General features: G+C 36.7%; 1 protein-coding gene across 4 annotated transcripts in view; it reads left to right on the top strand.

Moving 5' to 3' along the window:
* Positions 1-1,190: 1,190 nt before the first annotated feature.
* The window catches only part of LOC127858550 (CKLF-like MARVEL transmembrane domain-containing protein 4), a 46,867-nt gene continuing 21,923 nt past the window's right edge, over positions 1,191-26,134 (top strand). For 2 of the 4 annotated variants that reach the window (XM_052395767.1, XM_052395764.1), the window contains exon 1: positions 1,443-1,608. The gene's annotated coding sequence lies outside the window, so the exon portion shown is untranslated. Of the gene's footprint in view, positions 1,300-1,442; positions 1,609-18,817; positions 18,933-26,134 lie in introns of those variants that run through there. The other 2 variants (XM_052395765.1, XM_052395766.1) reach the window with 2 other exon arrangements.

Genomic DNA, 26,134 nt, shown 5'->3' with positions numbered 1-26,134 from the left:
AGAAATGTTCACAAGATTAGTAAGAGGTTCAGTTAAAGCCGGTTTACCAATTTTTAAAAGCTTAGCTGATATTTTGTCCACTCCAGTGGCTTTCTTTACATTTAGCATATTAATTACTTTGGCAACATCGGGCATGGCTACTGGTTTAAAATTAAAGGTACAAATGTCTGGATAATTTTCATGAATTTTTTTGAGACTTGGGTGACTATCTAAATCAAAAGTGTAGTTTTCCCCGATGGACTGGGCAACATTAGCAAAATATGAATTAAAAATTTCAGCATTATCGTTGTCTTTCGTTGTGATTTTGTTGTTTTCATGTAGAATTATTTTTGGCAGTTCTGTACTTGATTTATTTGATAGAAATGGCTTAATAGTTTTCCAAAAGTCTGAGTTTTTTACCCCACCAATGCATCTTTCTTGAAAATATTGGTTTGCTGATTTGTGTTTTAATTTATTTACTAGGTTTCTTTGTTTCCTATAAATTTCCCAATTTTCATGTGATTTAAGTTTTTGAAATTTGTGCAGGTACATCTTTTTAAGATAAATTGCTTTACGTAATGTTTTGTTCATATAAGGTACTTGCTTCGCTTTTCTGTACATTTGCTTTACTGGTACATGTTTATCATAGATGTCTGAAACAGCAGATTCAAAATTTTGATACAAATTATTTACATTTTCTGATCTAGGGTCAATCTCATTAACATTTGGGATTCTGATATTTGACAGATCAGCATTTAGGGCATTTACATCGAGATTTTTGAAGCTTCTATAACTTATTTTAACCTTTTCAATTTTTGAGTAGTATTATTTATAACGGTACAGATAAAGTTATGACAATCGCTAATTCCAGTAGCAAAATTTTGGGTTTTCATACATAGTGATCTAGAGTTGGTAAGTATAACATCTAGTAAGGATGGAGTACAGTTTTTCATAAAACATGTAGGGTTTTTTACCAAGCAGTGCAAATCAAAAATTTCTGTAAAATCTAAAAGTGGCCGACCTTTGTCACATAGAAGGTCATAATTTAGGTCGCCTATAATCATAAAGTGATCAAATTTAGTTAAAATATTGTCTGACATAATAGTAAGATTCTGAAAGAAATCACGGTCAGTTATATTGGGCGGTCTATACACACATGATATTGCCCACTTAGAGTTCAGTATTACCTCGAAGTTAGTTATTTATAGTTAGTTATTTGTAGCCTATTCATGCTACGGTTGAAGACTTTGGAGATCGATTTGTGTTAGTCCATTTCCAGGTTGTAATGTTTCAACTTAAAGATAAATATTAATACAAGAGGTAAGTTATACGCAATGCATCCGTCGTCTGATTTTATTTTACTTATTGTTATGCCAGATAATTTCCGATCGTTTAATGGTGCACGAGTTCTTTCTGATTCATCGTTGAAGTAAAGTGGGTGGGGCGTCCAATCATTCTAAAAATAGTTGACTGTCATAAGCAGGAGTTCACATGACTATGTTTTGAAAGAAACAGACTTACAGATATCATAAGATACCCAATGCTGTATGTTGCTATCAGAACGGTTAATTAGATTTCGCTGCTTGCAACACTGCTATTTTAAGAGAATACGTCTGCGCTGAAGCCAAGGTAACCACCGTGAAGTGTTCTGGAATTTGTTGCTTTTTGTTTGTTTGCATGCCTTCAAAAAAATTCGCCTATAGGTTTTGCTGCTTTTAACCCAGAGGGGGGGGGGTAACTTCCTATATAGGGGTGTGCCGATTTTATGGGGTGTGTTTTTCGACTAAATTTATAGATTTGCGTATGGTTTTTGATCATCTAAGTATAGATTTGGGTATTGAAATCAGAAATTTGCTTGTATATAAATGCATACAGGGCTTAACACTAACTTTTTTTCAACTAGCCCATTCGGGCTAGTAAATGCAGAACCTACTAGCCCTGACCCTAGCCCTGACCAATCTTTCATGTGCCCCGACCAAAGTATTATCAAAACCATTATATTTATCATTTAACTTGTATTTTCTTGTGCGTGGAGATGTGCAATTATGATTCAATCATTCTTATTAGCTTGCCTTAATAATGCTTATAAATTCAATATTCATCTACTTAAGACATCCATTTGTAATCTGGAGAAATTTCCTTGTTTTTTTTTCCTCGTACTTTCTCTTTCTTTCCTCCTGCCCTTTTTTTTTCTTATCCGAGTAACACCTATCCCCACTCTTAAAGCCAAACTTAAACAACGACATGAACGTTAAAACCTTTTTACATAGATTGCCGTGGTTGCCGTCGGACAACAAACGGTAAGTGAATCTTAGGTGTCGCAAAATAACAAATAACTTGTTACGGTAGGCGTAACAATTGTACAAGGTTAACTCTCTACTAAAAGCCGGGATCGACCATTAATATTAGTTTTGCTAATTGAATTGCTTAAAAAAGATTGTCAAAACACTTCTAATCGATCAAACAAATTAAAATTATTTAAAATTGATAAATTAATAATAATTTTATATTAACTTTGTGTTAATGACGAGTTTTATACCTTCAACGATCCTGGACAATCCTGGGCGATCCCGGCTTTTAGTTAAAAACATATTTTTATCGAGAAAATGCGTCACTTCGAGGAAACCAATCAAAACCGTATCTATCGGAACTCTGTTTAAAAATAGGTACTGACGTGTTTTACTAGGAAAACTGCTGGGGATTTTCTGAATTGTCGGCCTCTTTTTGATTGCAATCAGGGGGTTCCAAATCTATTTCGAGTTACGATCAGTTTGTAGTCTCCAACTTCAATCTGGGATTAAATTGTCATCTGAACATACTGTATAAAGATTTTTGCAACTTTCAAAAGCTTATTTAAAACGCAGTTTATTGATATAGAATACCTAATCCCGCCCAAAATTCACACGACCGGTCAGGCATGTTACTGGGACATTTGCTAGCCCGGACCTAGGTACAGGCAGTGAATGTAGTTCGGACGTGCCTTAGTGTTTAGCCCTGGCATAAAGATTTGAAAGTATCAGTATAAAAATGGGTATAATAAATGTCATTCTTGTATATAAATGGGTATCAAAGGTAAATTTCAGTAGCGGGAAAAATATAATAGCAAATTCAATAAGTATACTGTATTGATATGAAAGGGATTAAAATTCTAGTATGAAATGTGCCAAATTCTAGTATTTAATTGGGTTCAGTTTATCAAATTTCTTGTATTGAAATGGGTCCACTTTCTCAATGGTATCGTATACAAATGGGTATGCTTTTTCAAAAATCTTGTATCAAAATGGGTCTACTTTATCAGAGTTCTGGAATAAAAATGGGTCACATTTTGGAAGTCTCATCGAGACACCCCTACCATAAAATTTGGGAAGTTACCCCCGGGCTTTTTACAATATTTTAAGTTATATCTCTTTGCATTTATAAAGCTCAGAAATCTTAATACAGGGTTCCAATTGACTTGTTGGAGACTAGTAGTATATATAGATAGAGAGATAGAGATGGATAGATAGACTTAAAAAACTAAATACAGTATTTTACCATGCATAGCGGGCAGTTTTTTACCTTCAAATTTTAAAATAAAAATTCAGTGCGCGTAATACATTGACACAACGCTTTCCTGGTTGCTAAATTGCAAAAAATCCATTTCGTAATCGTAAATCTTCACAATTGCCGCCATTTTTTTTATTGCAGAAAACTACACCCTATAATGTTATAGACTGAAAGGGCCGTTGTCGAAACAACAAAAAGCGGGAAAGGGTAGGAATGAACGGGGTAGTAACAGTTTTGACAAAAATTAAAAGATGAAAAAATGTCTTTGTTGGTGTTTTCACACTTCTTTATTGATTGTTCATTAAAAAAAATCGAGGTATATCAATCCCCGCGTCGTCACGGTATTGTTTGTTTAAGTTTTTGTTGTCATGAAAACTCGTTGATTTACAACGCAAAACGTCTTATTTGAACTGACGCTAATTATTTCAATCATATTTCTCAACTTTGCTTTTGCTTTATTTTGATAATTTAATCCAAATTTTAATGTTAGCAATTCCGAAAATTTGCACTCTATGTGAATTGACAGTTTGACGTCATCAAAGGAAAGCCGCTTCCTGTCTGAAGCAATAAAGCGACAAGTTTCTCGCCGACAAAATTGGCTTCCTTTGTCTAGCAATCAGCATGCCGAACCAATCGTGTGTTTGTTCCTCAATGGCAATCGTCCAATTAAATAATAGCACGTGCAAAGCTCCGCCTTCGAACCTTTTTGCAGAGAACGGAGGTGGGGTTAAACGGTTAATTGAGCAAGTGTTATACGTTAGTTGAGTTCGGATTTGCCGAAATTTCTCGGCCCTAAGCATTGAAACGACGAATACATTTATCAATGATGTTCCGATCTCTGCATTAATATGCTACCGTGCGAGTATACTACGTATGTTACAAACCAACAATAGAGATATAGACTCATTTTAGTTTCTTTCAATAGAGACAAACAAATGATATTTGACTAATGGCTTTACGCCGATAACACCAACTGTATGGAATTGAGCGTTCGGGTGTATTGTTTGACTCACTATAAATACCGATCAACTAGACGCAGTGACGGCGCGAAATACCGGGTCAAACTGGATTAAATCGGGAGCATCTCTTAATGGGGAAATATTTAAGTCGATGAAAAATAAAATGGGATCCACGGACGATTTGCGTAAAATTGGACATTGCGATGTTGCGGGTCTGCAGAAGACCATGTCATACGATGTTGTGAGCGGCAGGTAATGAAAATGTTACACTGTTCAAATGTGAGGAATAGGTAATAGTGGTTCGAATTTAACGCGCAGGGGTCTTGAAAAAACACGCGCAGTGCGCGACAATAAGGACATATACGGTGTTCTCGAGAGAATAATCTTAAAAATTGTTGAAAATATAGTGCTTTGCAACCCATGCTCCTGATCGTATAAACGCTCCCTACTTTAAAACAAAACATTAAGCACCCGAAAAACTCAGATTAAATGATTGCGCAATATAAGAATGGCGGCCATTTTCGGCCCAATTTTCAGGTTTTTGATCTTGAATTCTTTTTTTTTCTCCATTTTTGCTTTAAAAAATCGCATGCGCGTTATACATGGGAGCGCGCTATACATGGTAAATTACGGTAATAAAAATTGTTGTCACTTAATTTAACTTTATTTTGTCAATGATATTTGCCACATTTCAGACTCTATTTAAATGTAACTGTCAAATGAATAGCATACACTGCATGTGATGAAAACTTAGCAAAATAGAATAGATTATATATTAACTTTATTAATTATTCTATTTTAACACATAAATTTCTACATATCCCATAAATTAATAAATTTGTGGTCATTATTGTTTGATGTTTTGTAGGCTCGTGGATACGTTTGACAATATAACAAATCACACCATACTTGCAGATATATCAATATTCCTTTTAATTAAGATGTGAAATTGTTGGTATGACAACTTTCTGTCAATTAAAATCCCCCCAGAAACTATATAAGATATCAACATGAAACTTCATAGCTGTATAGATTTCAAACCTAAGGACTATACCAAACCTTCTGAAAAATGAATCTGTTTATAAATATTTTAAAACAAAAAGAAATCCAGCCATGATTTGTATTCTTTTTAGCAGTCAAAAGTTGAAGCATTGACAGTCTCATGTCTATTGATCACTTCAGGCTGATATTGCCAAGATCTATAAATACTAAATCCTGTTTATCAAATGTTCAAACACAATTTTGTATTACTAACCATGACAACCATTTCCTTAAAAAAAATTAACTGAAAGAATACCAATGACAGCCATACATGGATAGAGCATGCTTATATTTATGCCCTAAAACTCATAAAGTGGAGAGTAGCCAAAAGAAGTTATTTTATGACCCAATGGCCTAAACAACATGAAGTAATGCAGCTGGGCTGGGATTCCAATTGGTAACAGATGAACTTGTACCTTTATTAACACGTGCTGCAGTCAACATGTAACATGTAAAGTGATAAACTATTCTATTTAAAAACAAACATTGTATAAATATACACTATAGTGGACAGGGGGCATACAAATACAATATGTATTTGTATGGAGCATTACTTTGCCCAATGTGACAGGATTTTCAGATAAATTGCCTCTACGTGACTTTGTCCCACTTAGATGGTTTTTCATGTAACTTTCCATAGGTGAGAAGCATGATGAGACATAGTGACTGTGTAAACCCCAAAAATCATTTCACTGTATGTAAGGTCAACATAACCAGGCCTTTTTCTGTCTATTTTGGGGAAAAGTACCTTGCAAAATTGAGATTTTTCGAGTCGCAAAGTCTTCCAAATTGGGAAAATTTTCATCGACAAAAGCATTATTTGGGAAATTATTTTTCTGATTTTTTCTTATTAAATCTAAGGTTTTCATTCATAGGTATTGCCCAAAAATGGTATACAAGTATTAAACTGGTTTTTTACCATGCAACAGAAATTGTCCACCGCTAATGTAAGTATGTGTATGATCAGACTTAGTTATGCTTGAAGTTCAAATAAAATACATAGCTTGATATGTCATAAAGGATTTTTAGCTCACCCTATTGCTCAGGTGAGCTTTTGTGACCGGTCTTTGTCCGTCGTCCGCCCGTCGTCCGTCCAAATTTGTTTGTAAACACTCTAGAGGCCACATTTATTGTCTGATCTTTATGAAACTTGGTCAGGAGATTTGTCCCAATAATGTCTCCATAGCGTTTGAAACTGGGTCATGCTGTGTGAAAAACTAGGTCACTAGGTCAAAAAAAAGAAAAAACTTGTTAACACTGTAGAAGTCACATTTCATACCCAATCTTCATGTAACTTTGTCAAAATGTTTGCCTTAATGATATGTTAGGTGAGTTCAAAAGTGGTTCCTGTCCGTTGAAAAACATGGCCGCCAGTGGGCGGGGCAGTTTTCCTTATTTGGCTATAGAGAAACCTTGTAAACACTCTTGAAGTCCCAATTTTTGGCCAATCATCATGAAAGTTGGTTAAAACATTGGTTTTATTGATATCTCGGACGAGTTCGAAAATGGTCCAGATCGGTGAAAAAAACATGGCCCCCAGTGGGCGGGGCATTTTTCTCTATATGTATATAGTGAAAACATGTAAATACTTTAGAAGTCACATTTTTGGCCCAATTTAAAAAAAAATTGGTCAGAACATTTGTTTCCTTGATATGAGAGAGTAGAGTTCGAAAATGGTTCTGGTCAGTTCAATAACATGGCTGCCGGGGGGGGGGGCAGTTTTCCTTATTTAGCTATGGAGAAACCTTGTTAACACTCTAGAAGTCACAATTCTTTCCCAATCATCATGAAAGTTGGTCAAAACATTGGTTTTATTGATATCTCAGACGAGATTGAAAATGGTCCGTATCGTGAAAAAAAATTGCCGTCAGTGGGCGGGTCATATTACTCTATATGTATATACCGTAGGTTTCACGTATAGTGTGCTCCCGTGTATAGCGCGCAGGCTGTTTTTTAAATGCAAAAATGGAGATTTTTTTTTTAAAGACAATAAAACCACCAAATCGGACCGAAAATGGCCGCCATTTTACTATTGCACAATCCAATAATCCGGGGCATTGGAAAGCTTAAATAAGCATTCAAAATAGGAAGCATCATTATGATTAGGAGCATGGGTTGCATAGCACTCTACTTTTCTGACAATTTTGTAATTTTTCTAGCAAAAGATTAACAGTCCACGTGCATTTTGTGAAAAACATGAGAAAATAAGAATTTGTGTACATCCTATGATTTTTCCTCGGGGGAAAGCCAGGGCTCGAATTTAACTTTTTTTTCTACTTGCAAAAAATTGCAAGCAGCTTTAATACCAACTCGCAAAATCACAAACATTCTCGCAAATTTTGATGGAAACATAAAAAACCATTGGTTTTTAGTTTAGTTCTATTTAAACTAAATAAAAGTACTTAACATGTATACACATTTTATTTCTGCAACCATACAAAGATATCAGTTCCTTGTACCACAAGGGCCCACATTAGGTTGATTGACCATCTTCATCTATAACAAGTTTTAGTCTTATTTTAAGTTATTTTTTCCACTAAATCACTGTTTTCATAGAAGGATTTAAAATCTGTTTTTTCTAACTAAGCGGTTAACTTTGCTTTATCTTTTGTATTATGTATATTTTGTGTTATTTCCGTCTGTGGGAATAAAGTGACAAGTTATTTTTCGCTTCAATGAACATGTGTGAATAGTCGACTGTTTCACTTCCTTTGTACCAATACCATCCGCGTGTCTGTATATACCAGTCTACATACAAGGTGCGCGCTTACGCATAAGGGTTCTTGGGCGTTCTATAAATTGACCTAAGATTTAGTGATCATGTGTCGAGCAGCATTATACCTACTCATTTCTTTTCACTATTTACTTGCAAAAAAATACTAGTGGCCTAAAACTTGACTCGCATTCGGTATTTTTTACTCGCATTTTGCGAGTGTGCGAGTGTTAATTTCGAGCCCTGAAAGCATGGGCATTATCGGTAAATTTGAATGTCGCATGGGAGACAGGGATACAGTTGTTGAGGTACACCACTGTTGAACGTTCAATATTTATACACACAAAATGCAATTGCATATCTTCACGTTCTCAAGTGTCAATTAGTGTCTCAAATGTTAATTAGCGTCTTAACAAGTCGTGGCACATATTACTCAATAACATCTGCCAATTACGGAGTGCAAAATGACCCCCTTTAACACCTACCGTTACCCGCAAAAAAGACCTCGTTCGCACCTACCCTTGCCTGCTCTCCCGAATGTCGACAACAATCCCCATCGGAATTCATCAGTAAAGAAGTGTAAAAACACAAACAAAGAAATGTCCGCAAGTTTATTCAAACAAATTAATTTTTGACAAAAACCAAAACTTCTTCTACTGCATTCATATCTACCAGTAGCGACTTCTTGTTGTTTCGACAATGGCCCTCCATCTGTATGATTATAGGGTGGTAGTTTTCTGAAAAAAATAGCGTTGTATCAATGTATAGCGCGCACCAGCTTTTTAATTTGAATTTTGGAGGTAAAAACAGAGCGCTATACGTGGAAACCTACAGTAGTGAAAACATGTGAACACTCTAGAAGTCACATTTTAGGCCCAATTTTCATGAAATTTGGTCAGAACATTTGTTTCCTTGATACGAGAGTTGAGTTCGAAAATGGTTCCGGTCAGTTGTATAACATGGCTGCCGGGGGGAGTTTTCTTATATTTATATAGTAAAAAAAGCTTGTGAACACTCTAGAAGTCACATTATTTGCCCAATCATCATGAAACTTGGTGAAAAGATTAGTTTTATAAATCTCAGATGAGTTCGCAAATGGTCCCGATCGGTCAAGTTTTCCTTATGTGACTAGAGAGAAACCTTGTGATTGAACACTATAGAAATCACATTTTTGCCTAATCATAGTGAAACTTAGTCAATACATTGGTTTTATTGATTTCTCGGACAAGTTGGAAAATGGCTCAGATTGGTGAAACACACATTTTAGCTCACCTGATTGCTCAGGTATGGTTTTTAGGATTGGTCTTTGTCCGCCGTCCGTCCACATTTGGTTTGTAAACACTCTAGCATTCACATTTCTCAAGCATCCTTTATCGAAGTTGCTGAAAGATCTCAGTCAATTTTGATAATGAGCAAAATCACATAATTTATGCCATAACTATTGCCCTTAGATTGTCTAAATTTTCTTAACTGTATATTATACTAAATCTTTGTAAACACTCTAGAGGTCACAATTTTGTTTCAGATTTTATGAATCTTGGTCATAATATTTACTTTTGTAAGCAAAGTTTGATGTTTGGTTAGGGGGGTCAACTCAAAATAAAGGTAGCCAGGTCAAGTCTTACAAAAACAAAAACATTCCATGCGCCAGAGTTTTGGTTCAATAATGACGAAACTTGATCCTAATGTTTGTCTGGGCAATATCTAGATAAAGTTTGACATTTGGTAAAGATTGAATGAACCGACTCCTCTCAGGTGAGCGAACTAGGGCCATCTTGGCCCTCTTGTTTATGAATATTAACAGTCGAAGGACCTGCATTAAACATATTTTTATGCCCCCCTTCGAAGAAGAGGGGGTATATTGTTTTGCACATGTCATTCCGTCCATCCACCAGATGGTTTTCGGATGATAACTCAAGAACTCTTAGGCCTAAGATCATGAAACTTCATAGGTACATTGATCATGACTTGTAGATGACCCCTATTGATTTTGAGGTCACTAGGTCAAAGGTCAAGGTCACAGTGACTCGAAGTAGTTAAATGGTTTTCGGATGATAACTCAAGATCGCTCCTAGGATTATGAAACTTCATAGGTACATTGATCATGACTTGCAGATGACCCCTATTGATTTTCAGGTCACTAGGTCAAAGGTCAAGTTCACAGTGACTTGAAATAAAAAAATGGTTTCCTGATGAAAACTGAAAAATAATTAGGCCTTGGATCATGAAACTTAATAGGTACATTGATCATGACTGGCAGATGACAACTATTGACTTAATGAGTCACTAGGTGAAAGTTCAAGGTCACAGTGACAAAAAATATATTCACACAATGGCTGCCACTACAACTGACATCCCATATGGAGGCATGCATGTTTTACAAACAGCCCCTGTTATTCAAAATTCAAGTTGCCAAATGTCTGAAGGATACCATTTTTTGAAACACAAAAGTAAAGCTGAACATCATAAATGTACAGTATTGAAATGTTAAGTACACTGTAACTCCAATATAACGCTCTCCGTTATAACGCTGAATCCAATATAACGCGGGTGGGTCTTTGATCCCGTTTTTTCTCCAACCTTCAATTTCTGATTCAAATCCATGTTATGCAAGTTAATTAATTTTCAGACAATTCAAAGATGGCAGCGATCACATCTTGATTGCTTTATTATACCGTCCGTTGAACCGATTTTAATCGCTTTGAGGTTTAACAATATCGACCGCTAATTGGTGTTAATCTGTTGTGTAGTGTCAATAAAGGTGTGAAAAACTCGCGTGTCAGTGTTTATTACATGTGCGCTAATTTCAATGTTAAGCGCAAGCAGGATAATTATAAAATTAAAGTTATTCAAATCGATAAAAACATTCTTACTTTGATATTATTGCAGTTCGACTCTGTAATAAAGGAGCGGCTTTGAAATATACTGCGCACAGTATAAAACAAGTTTTTCTGTCATTTAATTATCATTCTAGTATTTAGTCATTTAATTCAGTTCTGGTATGAGAAATTAATGAAATAATCAAGACAATTTATTTACATGCTAACGCAGGGTAATTGTTAACAGAGATTCACTTTCATTTTTGCCCGGTATCAGAAAGTCCCCGGAAAGCACGTTTTTTGCATGACGGCGTATGACGCAATACAACCTTTCTTTGTACATGTATCGTATTGCATTCAATCTAAATTTAAATCCCCTCGTCCAATTAAAGCTCTGCCCCATAATGCACTGTTCTCTTTACACTTCTAAAAAATGGTGTATGCATTTAGTTGTGTTTACGAAATTCGTAAACATATTTATCATCATAAATGTTGAAAATTATTATTTTTTTAAGTGATGTTGTAACTTTATTGGATTATCGGATAAATGTGCACATTAGAAGAGCGGTATATATAATGTTATCGATACGATTCGGTTTATATGCATGTATTTGCGGATGACAACACAGAATGGTAATACACAGTACCTATATTATAGGCTATACTATACCTGTTTGATAGCCTCTCTGCAATAAATGGGCTCAAAACTTATAACGCGGATCCGTTTATAACGCTGTTGTGTGGCTTGGACCCCGTCATCCGCGTTATATTGGAGTTACAAAGGTGTAGTGACTCTGAATCTGGCAGTGGCAAATGTTCATCACTTGCTTGCTGGTCGAATCAGATTCTGGGTTAACCGTAGACTGACTGGCGGTAGTATTTCCCCACAAAACATTCAGTTTGTGTGTGCCTTTCGAGTCAATTTTTATTATGTCTCCCACTATAGTAGTGGGGGACATATTGTTTTTGCCCTGTCTGTTGGTCTGTTGGTTGGTCTGTTGGTTGGTTGGTTTGCGCCAACTTTAACATTTGCAATAACTTTTGCAAAATTGAAGATAGGAACTTGATATTTGGCATGCATATGTATCTCATGGAGCTGCACATTTTGAGTGGTGAAAGGTCAAGGTCATCCTTCAAGGTCAAATGTCAAATATATGGGTCAAAATCGCTCATGTAATGTACACTTTTGCAGTATTTCAATATTCAAGATAGCAACTTGATATTTGGCATGCATGTGTATCTCATGGAGCTGCACAATTTGAGTGGTGAAAGGTCAAGGTAATCCTTCAAGGTCAGATGTCAAATATATGTAGCCAAAATCGCTCATTTTATGAGTACTTTTGCAATATTGAAGATACATGTAGCAACTTGATATTTGGCATACATGTGTATCTCATGGAGCTGCACATTTTGAGTGGTGAAAGGTCAAGGTCAAGGCCATCCTTTAAGGTCAGAGGTCAAATATATGTGGCCCAAATTGCTAATTTTATGAATACTTTTGCAATTTTGAAGATAGCAACTTGATATTTGGCATGAAAGTGTATCTCATGGAGCTTCACATTTTAAGTGGTGAAAGGTCAAGGTCAAGGTCATCCTTCAAGGTCAAATATATGGGTCAAAATTGCTCATGTAATGTCACTTCTGCAATATTGAAGCTAGCAATTTTATATTTGAAATGCATGTGTATCTCATGGAGCTGCACATTTTGAGTGGTAAAGGGTCAAGGTCATCCTACAAGGTCAAACGTCATATAGGGGGACATTGTGTTTCACAAACACATCTTGTTCGTATTTGTAATTTACTTCGAAAGTAATTCGAAAGATGCAACATTTTTAAACTGCATCCGATTTCTGTATTTTTCTACCCCAATTTACTCTTTCGAACCACACTAACGTTGAAAGTGAAACTAGTCCACATTTATTTACCTCAGACCATCGATATCGATTTTCAACCAATTTACAATAGTTAATGGATACACATGGTTATCACTTGTTGTATACATACCTATTAATTCTGAATAATCCAGCACTTCAATATTTAAAAGCTAATTCTGATCAAAAATTACCGTAAATGTGTCTTAAGAAATGCATAGACACAAGCGGCTGCCATTTTGTCTGAAGTCTCAAGATCGCAAAATTGCATTATGAAACACTTGATACGATGACGTTCTACGCATTTGCACGTTAAAACACGGGGTCCGATTATCTAAAACACGGTATGTACCGGGAAACACATTTTTCGGCTTCGATTATTTGGGTTGGAAATTGGAATATTTTTTTTTTATAATCGGGAAAAAACATCCATATTTGGCATTGGGAATGGGTCCTACTATCGGACCCGTGAGATAGGCAGAAAAAGGCCTAATAACAAATCATGGTTAAAGGTCAAAACATAGTTTAGCGAAGTATAGATTTTAAAATATTGTTACTCATTGCGATGAAATGTCTTCAGAATATTCTTGACAATATCTGACATTAAATCTGCACCACATTTGTCCAAAAACTTGATCACCAGGTTGAATCTTGTAAAAACATGTAATAACTATAGAAGCCACATATGTGACTCAATCTTGATGAAACTTGGTCAGAATTGACAATATCTTGATTATATTTTGTATCTTGGTCTAGTACATCACAAAACTGAGTCACAAGGTCAAATATTTAGGAAAACCATAAGACAGTTACTCTGTAAGCCCCAAATACGAGTATGACTGCATCATGATTTAACATGGTCTGAATGTTTTACTTATCTTGACAATATCAATGCCACGATTTAATACCAGACTATGTTGTAAAAACAGTTTAACTATGGTAGGTCACCTTACTGATAAAGGGTCTACTTTAAACAGAGGTAAGCCAGGGCTCCCGCTGCCATTCACAATTGTCGCCAAAATTCAAAAGTTTTAGAAAAATGGCGATTACATCTGTTAATTTTCAAAAACAACTCGCGATTAAAATCAATTAGATGTGGAGTTCACTATAGGAGTTTCTTGCATCAGTTGCCCCATTTACAAGGACATGTTAAGTAGTAAGTTAGTAAACACTACTGTTTTGTGGAGTGCAGAAACACGCTTGGTATGCGGATACTTTGATAACAGATGGCACTGGATACCAGATAACAACAAAAGCCACGGGCGAGGGGTTAGTTCCTCAGATTTTTTTGAAAGCTATAATATAAAGATTATTTTTGTTAGACAAGGCGCAAGGTTGAGTTTATAAATGGAGTATCCTTTTTATATTGGAAATAAAAAATAAGGGAAGAATGGTAGATTTCTCACCTAAAAATAGAAAATTCGGTCGGAAAACAGCATGAACTGGATGAATAGTAACATTTCAACAAAATAAAACTACTTAGAAATATCGCAAGAATTTGTTTGATACACCAGCATGTAGAGTAATCAATGTGCTTCAAATACTGAAATTTTGATAGTTTTCAATGAAATATAAACGAAGATAGATCATGTTTTAATATGTTGTATTCATGAAGTTGCGTTTACTTTGATTCCCGATATAGGGCACTTCGGATAACAGAGACTTTCAACAAATTGGGCAATTTGATAACCAAGTTTAATCTTCTACATGAATTGCATTTATGTATATTATGGCTATTCTTACCAAACATTTTAAAGTATGAATCAATTTGAATTGTCAAGTGCGACACATTGGGAATCTATAAATAACGTAATTACATACACATGTGAAATAACCAATGGCGTTGTTCATTTTCAAAAATCTTATTACTATTAATCTATATAATTAATATTGTAAGTGCAAATTTTAAATAAGATTCAAATGCTAATTTCTGCTTATATAATTATGTCGCGTATTGTGTTTATATTAATAACAACGACGGGTATGCACAACTTTGACACCACCATCGTGTGATTAAATCGACCACCTGTACCATTATTGCTATTTTTTATTTCCTGGCATTGAGCAAAAAAGTTCTAATAGAATTTCGGACCTGCATCGCTGTTGAAATTGAGCTCTTAGCAGTTTTAGCTGAGTGATGTTTCATTACACGCTATCTAGTATATAAGTAAATGGCCTTAGTACCTTCATTAGGACATAATTATACGTGCTTTAGATCAGCCGTTTCGCTACAAAGAATGTAATTTAAAATTACATAATAAATGAGGTTAAACAATTTTAAATTAACATCTTTGATATGTCTGATGAGTTACATTTTAAATTTAATTTAAAATTGTTTAAGCTCGTTTACTATAATGCGAAGATCCAGCTGTTGGGTTAATCGAAAACTGGAAAATGTATGGTCATGTAGACTGTACTCATTAGGCATATCAAATTAGTTTCACGTGTGTCTATCACATTTATACGAGATCATTTTCATATTCCAAAGGGAAAAGAACATGTTTCGGTATTTCATTTTTAGCTCATCTATTTTTTGAAAAAAATTATGAGCTATTGTCATCATCTTGGCGTCTGCGTCCGGTTAAGTTTTGCGTTTAGGTCCACTTTTCTCAGAAAATATCAATGCTATTGCATTCAAGCTTGGTACACTTACTTGCTATCATGAGGGGACTGGGCAGGCAAAGTTATATAACTCTGGCGTGCATTTTGACAGAATTATGTGCCCTTTTTATACTAAAAAAATTGAAAATTTTGGTTAAGTTTTGCGTTTAGGTCCATTTTTCTCAGAAAGTATCAATGCTATTGCATTCAAACTTGGTACACTTACTTGCTATCATGAGGGGACTGGGCAGGCAAAGTTAGATAACTGTGGCGTGCATTTTTACAGAATTATGTGCCCTTTTTATACTTAGAAAATTGAAAATTTTGGTTAAGTTTTGTGTTTAGGTCCATTTTATTCTGTAAGTATCAAAGCTATTGCTTTCATACTTGCAACACTTACTAACTATCATAAGGGGACTGTGCAGGCAAAGTAATGTAACTCTGACTGGCATTTTGACAGAATTTTGGGCCCTTTTTATACTTAGAAAATTGAAAATTTGGTTAAGTTTTGTGTTTAGGTCCACTTTATTCATACAGTATCAAAGCTGTTGCTTTCATACTTGCAAGACTTATTAACTATCATAAGGGGACTGTGCAGGCAAAGTTATGTAACTCTGACTGGCATTTGGACGGAATTATGGGCCCTTTATACTTAGAAAATTGAAAATTTGGTTAAGTTTTGTGATTTGGTCAACTTTACCCCTAAAGTATCATAGATATTGCTTTCATACTTGAAACACTAGCAAACTATCATAAGGGTACAGTAAAAGGACAAGTTGCATAACTCTGGTTGTCATTTTTACGTAATTATGGCCCTTTTTTGACTTAGTAACTTTGAATATATGGTTAAATTTTGTGTTTCGATCCACTTTACTTCTTAACTATCAAGGCTATTGCTTTCAAACTTCAAATACTTTCATGCTATCATGAGGTTACTGTACCTGGCAAGTTGAATTTTACCTTGACCTTTGAATGACCTTGACTCTCAAGGTCAAATTATTAAATTTTGCTAAAATTGCCATATCTTCTTTATTTATGATTAGATTTGATTGATACTTTGACAAAACTACTCTTACCTGACATACCACAATAGACTCCACCCAAACCATCCCCCGTGCCCTCCCCCCGAATCCCCCTCCTATTTTTTTTTTTATATTTTTTATTTTTTTTTAAAGATCATCTCACAAATGACCACCACACCCTCACACTATACCCCCCCCCCCACCCCCCCCCCCCCCCAAATTACAATTTTTTTTTTTTGAAACGGTTAAAAAACACAAATATTTATTTTTATTATTTTATGTTTGAAATACCGTCATCCTTCGCACCCAAGAATTCCAACCCCCACCCCCCCCCCCCCCACCTGAATCCCCCCCCCCCCTAATTTTTTTTTTTTTTTTTTTTTTTTTTTTTTTTTTAAGATCATCTCACAAATGACCACCACACCCTCACACTATACCCCCCCCCAAATTTCATTTTTTTAAACGGTTAAAAAACAAATATTTATTTTTATTATTTTATGTTTGAAATACGGTCCAACCATCGCACCCAAGAATCCCCCCCACCCCCCCCCCCCCCACCCCCCCATGTTTTTTTTGTTTTTTTTTTGCATTTTTTTTTCGCATTTTGGAAAATAATGTAATAAATGTCCACACCCCCACACTATACACCCCTCTTCACTCCACCCCTCCCTCCTTTGTGATTGAAAATGAGAGTCCCTTCACCTTTTAAAAGAAAATAGATGAGCGGTCTGCACCCGCAAGGCGGTGCTCTTGTTTTTGAAATATTGTCCAACCATCGCACCCAAGAATCCCGCCCCCCCCCCCCCCTCGATTTTTTTTTTTCGAAGATAATGTTTAAATGTAATAAATGTCCACACCCCCACACTATACACCCCTCTTCACTCCACCTCTCCCTCCTTTGTGATTTAAATTGAGAGTCCCTTCACCTTTGAAAAGAAAATAGATGAGCGGTCTGCACCCGCAAGGCGGTGCTCTTGTAAATTTACGTCAGTACATACTTTTTTATTTATTGCCTGCTTACTATAACAGTATTCCACAGCAAATTCTGCATTTCTGATTCACTAAATAGTGTGTTGTATCTGGTAAAAAGTGTCGAGTAATCTGGAATCGAAGTGCCATTGTCTTTGAGATGATCGGTTAAATAAGTGTCCATGAAAATTTGGCATCCGACTCTTAAAACATTTAAATTTCCTCAAATACGTTAGTTAATTAAAATCTAACATGTTGTAACATTAATGGACATATTGATCTTTTATTTCGATTAGTTTGCACGTTCTGGCTTTATTTCCAAGTATTTTTACTTTGTTGAAATGCATACAGATCATCGAATTCATGATGAAAATCAATGGAATTTTATCTTTTTTAATATAATCCACTGTTTTTTCCACGATTGTTTTTGCACTGCAATACGAAGTACTATACCATTAATCGACCAAACAATGTTACGTGTCTGAAAACCAAATGAACAGAACATACATGCAAAAAAGCTGAAGAAATCACCTCTCGCGCGTGGCTTTTGTTGTTATCTGGTATCAAAGTGTCATCTGTTATCAAAGTATCCGCATACCCGGCGTGAGAAACCCCTTGGTATAAATAAAAAATACCTGCACAGTTATTGCTTATGACTTTTCCTTTTCACCCATATCACCCGAATTCCATTTTTCCTGGACCTTAGTTTTATTGATAAAAATTTAAATTCCGGTATTTCTTGGTTGAATTTATTTTACTGTTTCATTTAGCAGCAGTACCAACTGGGGATTTGTGTGTTCATCAAAGACAGATTTTCTTTCAACAAACATGTGTTAATGTCTTAGTGCTTTCTACCAGCACATAGTAGACATACCCACCCTGTAGTACTTGTGTTGGTGTGCAGTTACCCACTCCAGCTTGCTTTTATAACATGCAGTTGGTATGCCTTCCTTTGTAGTGTCAAAATGATGTACGATGACATTCATAATTAGCTGAGCAGTACAACAAGTTCAAAGCTGACGGACTAACACCCTTGGCAAACATCACTGTTTAAGCACGCAACAACATCCTACAATTATAACAAATTTTGTGGAAATAAAGGTCTTGCTTTTAAAAATTGTGTGAGGGTAAGGGTTTAGAAAAAACGCATCATTAAGGATTGCCATGTGTGGATTGCCATGTGTGGATTGCCATGTGTTTGAAGTGTTCGTCTTTGCAAGCTCAAGGACATCATAAATGTTTAATATTATTTTATGGAGTAAATGTTTTGTGATTTTCAAGGAATGTACTTGCTTTCTCGGACATTTAACACTTGAGCAAATGAAGCAACACTTTATGCATTAAGTGACTCTTTCCTAAAACACTTAAATAAATGCTTTAAAATAATCTTATGACCATAAAATTGATGCAAGGTTTGTGCTAGCTTTTATTTTTCTTGTGTTTAGTTGGTTTTCTGGAAAGCATGCTTATTGACTGTATAATTATGCCCCCCTTCCAAGAAGAGGGGGTATATTGCTTTGCTCATGTCGGTCGGTCGGTCCGTCCGTCCGTCCACCAGGTGGTTGTCAGACGATAACTCAAGAATGCTTGGGCCTAGGATCATGAAACTTCATAGGTACATTGATCATGACTTGCAGATGACCCCTATTGATTTTGAGGTCACTAGGTCAAAGGTCAAGGTCACGGTGACCCTAAATAGTAAAATGGTTTCCGGATGATAACTCAAGAACGCATACGCCTAGGATCATGAAACTTCATGGGTAGATTGATCATGACTCGCAGATGACCCCTATTGATTTTGAGGTCACTAGGTCAAAGGTCAAGGTCACGGTGACCTGAAATAGTAAAATGGTTTCCGGATGATAACTCAAGAACCCATACGCCTAGGATCATGAAACTTCATGGGTAGATTGATCATGACTTGCAGATGACCCCTATTGATTTTGAGGTCACTAGGTCAAAGGTCAAGGTCACGGTGACCCGAAATAGTAAAATGATTTTTGGATGATAATTCAAGAACGCATGTGTCTAGGATCATGAAACTTTATAGGTAGATTGATCATGACTCGCTGATGACCCCTATTGATTTTCAGGTCACAAGGTCAAAGGTCAAGGTCACGGTGACCCGAAATAGTAAAATGATTTTCGGATGATAACTCAAGAACGCATATGCCTAGGATAATGAAACTTCATAGGTAGATTGATAATGACTCGCAGATGACCCCTATTGATTTTGAGGTCACAAGGTCAAAGGTCGAGGTCACGGTGACCCGAAATAGTAAAATGATTTTCGGATGATAACTGAAGAACACTTTTGCCTAGGATCATGACACTTAATAGGTACATTGATCGTGACTTGCAGATGACCCCTATTGATTTTTAGGTCACTAGGTCAAAGGTCAAGGTCACAGTGACAAAAGTCGTATTCACACAATGGCTGCCAGTACAACGGACAGCCCATATGGGGGGCATGCATGTTTTACAAACAGCCCTTGTTTTTCACTTTATTTTAGCTGTGTCATGCGAAAATCTGTCTTAAGCCATACAAGGCCAGTCTGTTCAGGAGTAACCCTGTCTGCTAAAAAGTCACTCTAAGCTTAGTGGTCCCATTAGAGGACAGGGTTTGACCTTATCAGCCTGTGCAAATGTGAAGGCTGGTCTTGAGCTATGCTGGCCCCTTATGGCATAAGACCCTGTATAGCATTATGTTGCATTGATAATCTAACTGTGTACACATGATCTTTACAAGGTATGAATGAAGGACCCTTGGTGATTTTTTTGTCACTATGCTTGGTTTTTGCAGTAAGATTGTATTCAGTGCTCCAGCTAGGATTTGAAAAGGGCAGAGGGGCTTTTTTGTCATAAGGGCACTTTCGATGCGCAGTATTTTGTCAAACGGGCGTTTCTGGAATGCTTCGTGTTGCATGTTAATTTATATGTTATTAAGAATTGTTAGAATATATTATTACCATTATTATGAAATCATTATTAAACCATTCAAATATAATGTCTTCAATGAGGAACAAATGAAATACTAGAAATGGCGCGGCAGAGGCCGACGCGTATCCCCACGCCGAATGTTTGACCTAGGTGTGCCCCAGGGTTGGTAATGGGGCCATGCATAGCTGAGATTGACCGTATTGTCATAAGAGAGGTTCAGTATCAATTTGAAGTGAATCGGTGTAGAAAAGAAGAAATTATAGTAAAAGGCAATTTTGGGTGGGTGTGGTCTATGTTGGCGGGGCCCCAGGGTTGGTAATGGGGCCATGCATAGTTGAGATTGACCGTATTGTCATAAGAGAGGTTCAGTATCAATTTGAAGTGAATCGGTGTAGAAATGAAGAAATTATAGTAAAAGGCAATTTTGGGTGGGTGTGGTCTATGTGGGCGGGGCGCCCCAGGGTTGGTAATGGGGCCATTCATAGTTGAGATTGACTGTATTGTCATAAGAGAAGTTCAATATCAATTTGAAGTGAATCGGTGTAGAAATGAAGAAATTATAGTAAAGGCAATTTTGGGTGGGTGTGGTCTATGTGGGCGGGGCCCCAGGGTTGGTTATGGGGCCATGCATAGTTGAGATTGACCCTAATGTCATAAGAGAAGTTCAGTATCAATTTGAAGTGAATCCGTGTAGAAATGAAAAAATTATAGTAAATAGAATTTTTTGCTGGGTGTGGCCTATGTGGGTGGGCGCCCCAGGGTTGGGATTGGGGCCATGCATAGTTGAGATTGACCCTAATGTCATAACAAAAGTTCAGTATCAATTTGAAGTGAATCCGTGTAGAAATGAAAAAATTATAGTAAATGGAAATTTTTGGTGGGTGTGGCCTATGTGGGCGGGGCGCCCCAGGGTTGGGAATGGGGCCATGCATGGTTGAGATTGACCGTATTGTCATAAGAGAGGTCCAGTATCAATTTGAAGTGAATCGGTGTAGAAATAAAGAAGTAAATGTAAAATAACCTTAAAAAAATGAGTGATAATTTCTGACGCGGCCCCACCCCAACTGCTATAACTTTTGACCCAGGGGTCAGATCAAAATTCCAAATAGTGCAGGGTCGCACATATGCTCATAGCTACCATGTGTGTAAGTTTCAAGGTTCTAGTGCTTTTAGTGTAGGAGGAGATAGTGGCCAGGACGGACGGACGGACGGACAGACGGACGGACGGACGGACGGCGGAGATAACCACAATATCCCCACCTTTTTTTCAAAAAGCGTGGGGATAACAATGTAATAAGAGATTAATTAATTATCATATTAAAAAAATATATTTTATTTTTATGCCCCCGGATCAATAGATCAGGGGTATATTGTTTTTGGCCTGTCTGTCTTTCTTTCTGTCTGTCATTCTGTCATTCTGTCCCAAAACTTTACTGAACAGTAAAGTTTTGCAATAACTTTTGAAATGATGAACATAGCAACTTGATATTTGGCATGCATGTGTATCTCATGGAGTTGCACATTTTGAGTGGTGAAAGTTCAAGGTCATCCTTCAAGGTCAAAGGTCAAACAAATTATGTCACAAAACTTAACTGTACAGCAAAGTTTTGCAATAACTTTTTTAGCTCACCTGATTGCTCAGGTGAGCTTTTCTGACCGGTCTTTGTCCGTTGTACGTCCGTCCGTCCGTTAATATTTGCTCATAAACACTCTAGAGGCCACATTTCTTGTCCCATCTTCATGAAACTTGGTCAGAAGCTTTGCCCCAATAAAATCTCGGCCGAGTTTTAAACTGGGTTGTGCCGGGTCAAAAACTAGGTCACTAGGTCAAAAAACAGAAAAACCTTGTAAACACTGTAGAAGTCACAATTTATGTTCAATCTTCATGTTACTTTGTCAAAATATTTGTCTTAATGATATCTTGATTGAGTTCAAAAGTGGTTCCGGTCTGTTGAAAAACATGGCCGCCAGTGTGCGGGGCAGTTTTCCTTATTTGGCTTTAGACAGGGGTGTGATTTTTCCGCGGATCCGCGGATTTCCGCGGATTGGGTTGTCTCGAAGGTCATTTCTGAGATTCGCGTAAATTCGTAAAAAAATTGGGGGGGGGGGGGGGGGGGGGGGGGGGGTACATCCGATTCCGCGGACGTCTTTTATGTGCGGCCCGAAATATCCGCGGCTCGCGAAATCACTCCGCATAGTACACTGGTAGATTCTGCCTAAGCAATTTGAAACGAGCGATGTCATTGGCTGTTGTTTTCCAATCTACCAATTAAAATCGTTCTTTTTAAATGCGTTCGGTATTTCTTTTCTGATTTGTCTGCAAATGGCGCAGTTGCAAAGCGAAAATTAAGTTTATCCAAATGACAAATATCAATCGAATTAGCGACTGTCATAAGTTAGATAGGATAAATGAAATGTGTCTGTCATCGATGAAGACTGCGTTTTAGATACAAGCAACACATATTTTTTTTACAAATGTGCGCAGTGAATGTGTGTCTCGGAAACCAGTGTTTGCAAATAGGAGTTCACTCTACTTGCGAAGTAAAACAATTTAGAAGAGTATCGTTTGAAAATGGAAATAGACAAACATGATTTGATTTATATGTTAGTGGATCTGTGTGTAATCAGATTCATATGCATATTCTGCTTTATTATGTTTGTCACACTGTTCAGTTAACTGAAATAGCATTGAACTGTAGATGTGAAATGCAAGATTTTGTAAGGTAAACACATTAAAATATATTAATTTTACTCAGTTTAATACATCATTAACTCAACAAGAACACTCAAGTGTGTTTGTTTATATTTATTAATGTTTTCCCCATTTGCTATTTAATTAAATAAGTCCATTTACTGTGAATACATTGAACAACTGCTGTTTTTGATCATTGTATAAATATTGTTTACTTTGCATCCTCTGTTTTCAGGTTTGTCATTGCGTTATTTGCGCGATTCGCGTAGTCAAAATCAGTCGACAGAATTTTCCTCCCCTCTGACTTCGCCTCAATCACACCCCTGATAGAGAAACCTTGTAAGCACTCTAGAAGTCACAATTTTTGTCCAATCTTCATGAAAGGTGGTCAAAACATTGATTTAATTGATATCTCGGACAAGTTCGAAAATGGGCCTGATTGGTGAAAAAACATGGCCGCCAATGAAACGGGCATTTTTCACTATAATGTATATAGTGACAGGGGACAAAAATTCCACTTGTCCACTCGTATTGACGAGTGAAATCTTGAAAGGACGAGTGATTTTTTAGCTCATCTATTTTTTGAAAAAAAATTATGAGCTATTGTCATCACCATGGCATCGGCGTCGGCGTCCGGTTAAGTTTTGCGTTTAGGTCCACTTTTATCAGAAAGTATCAATGCTATTGCATTCAAACTTGGTACACTTACTTACTATCATGAGGGGACTGGGCAGGCAAAGTTAGATAACTCTGGCGTGCATTTTGACTGAATTATGTGCCCTTTTTATACTTAGAAAATTGAAAATTTTGGTTAAGTTTTGCGTTTAGGTCCACTTTTTTCAGAAAGTATCAATGCTATTGCATTCAAACTTGGTACACTTACTTACTATCATGAGGGGACTGGGCAGGCAAAGTTAGATAACTCTAGCGTGCATTTTGACAGAATTATGTGCCCTTTTTATACTTAGAAAATAGAAAATTTTGGTTAAGTTTTGTGTTTAGGTCCATTTTATTCCTTAAGTATCAAAGCTATTGCTTTCATACTTGCAACACTTACTAACTATCAAAAGGGGACTGTGCAGATCATCTCACAAATGACCACCCTCACACTATACCCCCCCCACCCCACCCCCTCCCCAAATTTTTTTTTTAAACAGTTAAAAAACAAAACTATTTATTTTGATTATTTTATGTTTGAAATACCGTCCAACCATCGCACCCAAGAATCCCCCCCACCCCCCTCCCCCCACCCGAATCCACCCCCTAATTTTTTTTTTTAAGATCATCTAACAAATTACCACCACACCCTCACACTATACCCCCCCCCCCCCCCCCCCCCCCCCCCCCCGATTTTTTTTTCCTTTTTTTCGCATTTTTGAAAGATAATGTAATAAATGTCCACACCCCCACACAATGCACCCCTCTTCACTCCACCCCTCCCTCCTTTGTGATTGAAAATGAGAGTCCCTTCACCTTTAAAATAGAAAATAGATGAGCGGTCTGCACCCGCAAGGCAGTGCTCTTGTTTCTAAAGCTCTCGTCCTACAGTACGATTGGAAAGAGCTGATGTTAAAATGTGTATTTTTTGACCAGCTAGACTCTTTTTCATTAAATAAAATCATTTTCTTAAAGCATATTTATTCAAAAAGTAGAATGCAAATCAACCTGAAATTGTTATCGTAAATTTTATACAGCAGGTGTGCGTTGTTATGCAAGACTGTGTCCTGAGTAAATATTGGGTTTTTGGTGTAAATGTTTCGCGTCCACGTTGACAGGGAACCATACGACTGCATTCACTGTATGTATTGATTTTTAACCAGGTTTTCCGAAGGAAAAAACTGGTTATTAGATTGGCGAATGCGGGCGGGCTGGCTGGCTGGCTGGCTGGCTGGCTGGCGGGCTGGCTGGCGGGCTGGCGGGCTGGCGGAATAAGCTTGTCCGGGCCATAACTATGTCGTTCATTGTCAGATTTTAAAATCATTTGGCACATTTGTTCACCATCATTGGACGGTGTGTCGCGCGAAATAATTACGTCTATATCTCCAAGGTCAAGGTCACACTTTGAGTTCAAAGGTCAAAAATGGCCATAAATGAGCTTGTCCGAGCCATAACTATGTCGTTCATCGTCAGATTTTAAAATCATTTGGCACATTTGTTCACCATCATTGGACGGTGTGTCGCGCGAAATAATTACGTCGATATCTCCAAGGTCAAGGTCACACTTTGAGTTCAAAGGTCAAAAATGGCCATAAATGAGCTTGTCCTGGCCATAACTATGTCATTCATTGTGAGATTTTAAAATCATTTGGCACATTTGTTCACCATCATGGGACGGTGTGTCCCACGAAAGAATCACGTCAATATCTCCAATGTCAAGGTCGCCACGACTAAAAATAGATTTAAAAAAAAAAAAAAACTTACAAAGGGGGTTAATTTTTTTTGGTCATTTCAAAAGTTCAGTTTGAGTTTTCTCCCTTTATCAGATTTTTTTTTCACAATGAAAACCTGGTTTTGTGACAATTTTGTCCCTTGTTAAATAATTAGTTAACCGCGACCGCGAAGTATGGTTTTAAACCATTTCTTTTGTGATCAGCTGGCAGCATTTTAGCAGTGATATAGGACATTTTATTAGTCATATCATACCCGTTTTTTTTTCATAAAAATACGTATTGTCATTTAATCTTTTAATGGTTTCTGATGCTAGAGTCCGTCGAGCAAACTCTGATCACCACTGAATGGAGTAACAGCAGTTCTAGTAACTGCAAAAATGGACACTATTTGACCACTCCCTGTATATGACCTGCATTGTGCAGAAATTGATATAATGTCTTTTAGGTCCTTAGACATATTTAGTCTATTTGCTCTAGCCAATGGACTATTAGAAACATGTATTGCAGTCAGTTTTTCATGAGATATACCTAAATGTTGGCAGACAATATAGATAACGTTTACAATAGGTATCATGTTCCTCAATATTCCATG

The sequence above is a fragment of the Dreissena polymorpha genome, chromosome 14, assembly GCF_020536995.1.
Source record: "Dreissena polymorpha isolate Duluth1 chromosome 14, UMN_Dpol_1.0, whole genome shotgun sequence".
NCBI lineage: Eukaryota > Metazoa > Mollusca > Bivalvia > Myida > Dreissenidae > Dreissena > Dreissena polymorpha.
This window is presented reverse-complemented; position numbering and strand designations above follow the sequence as displayed.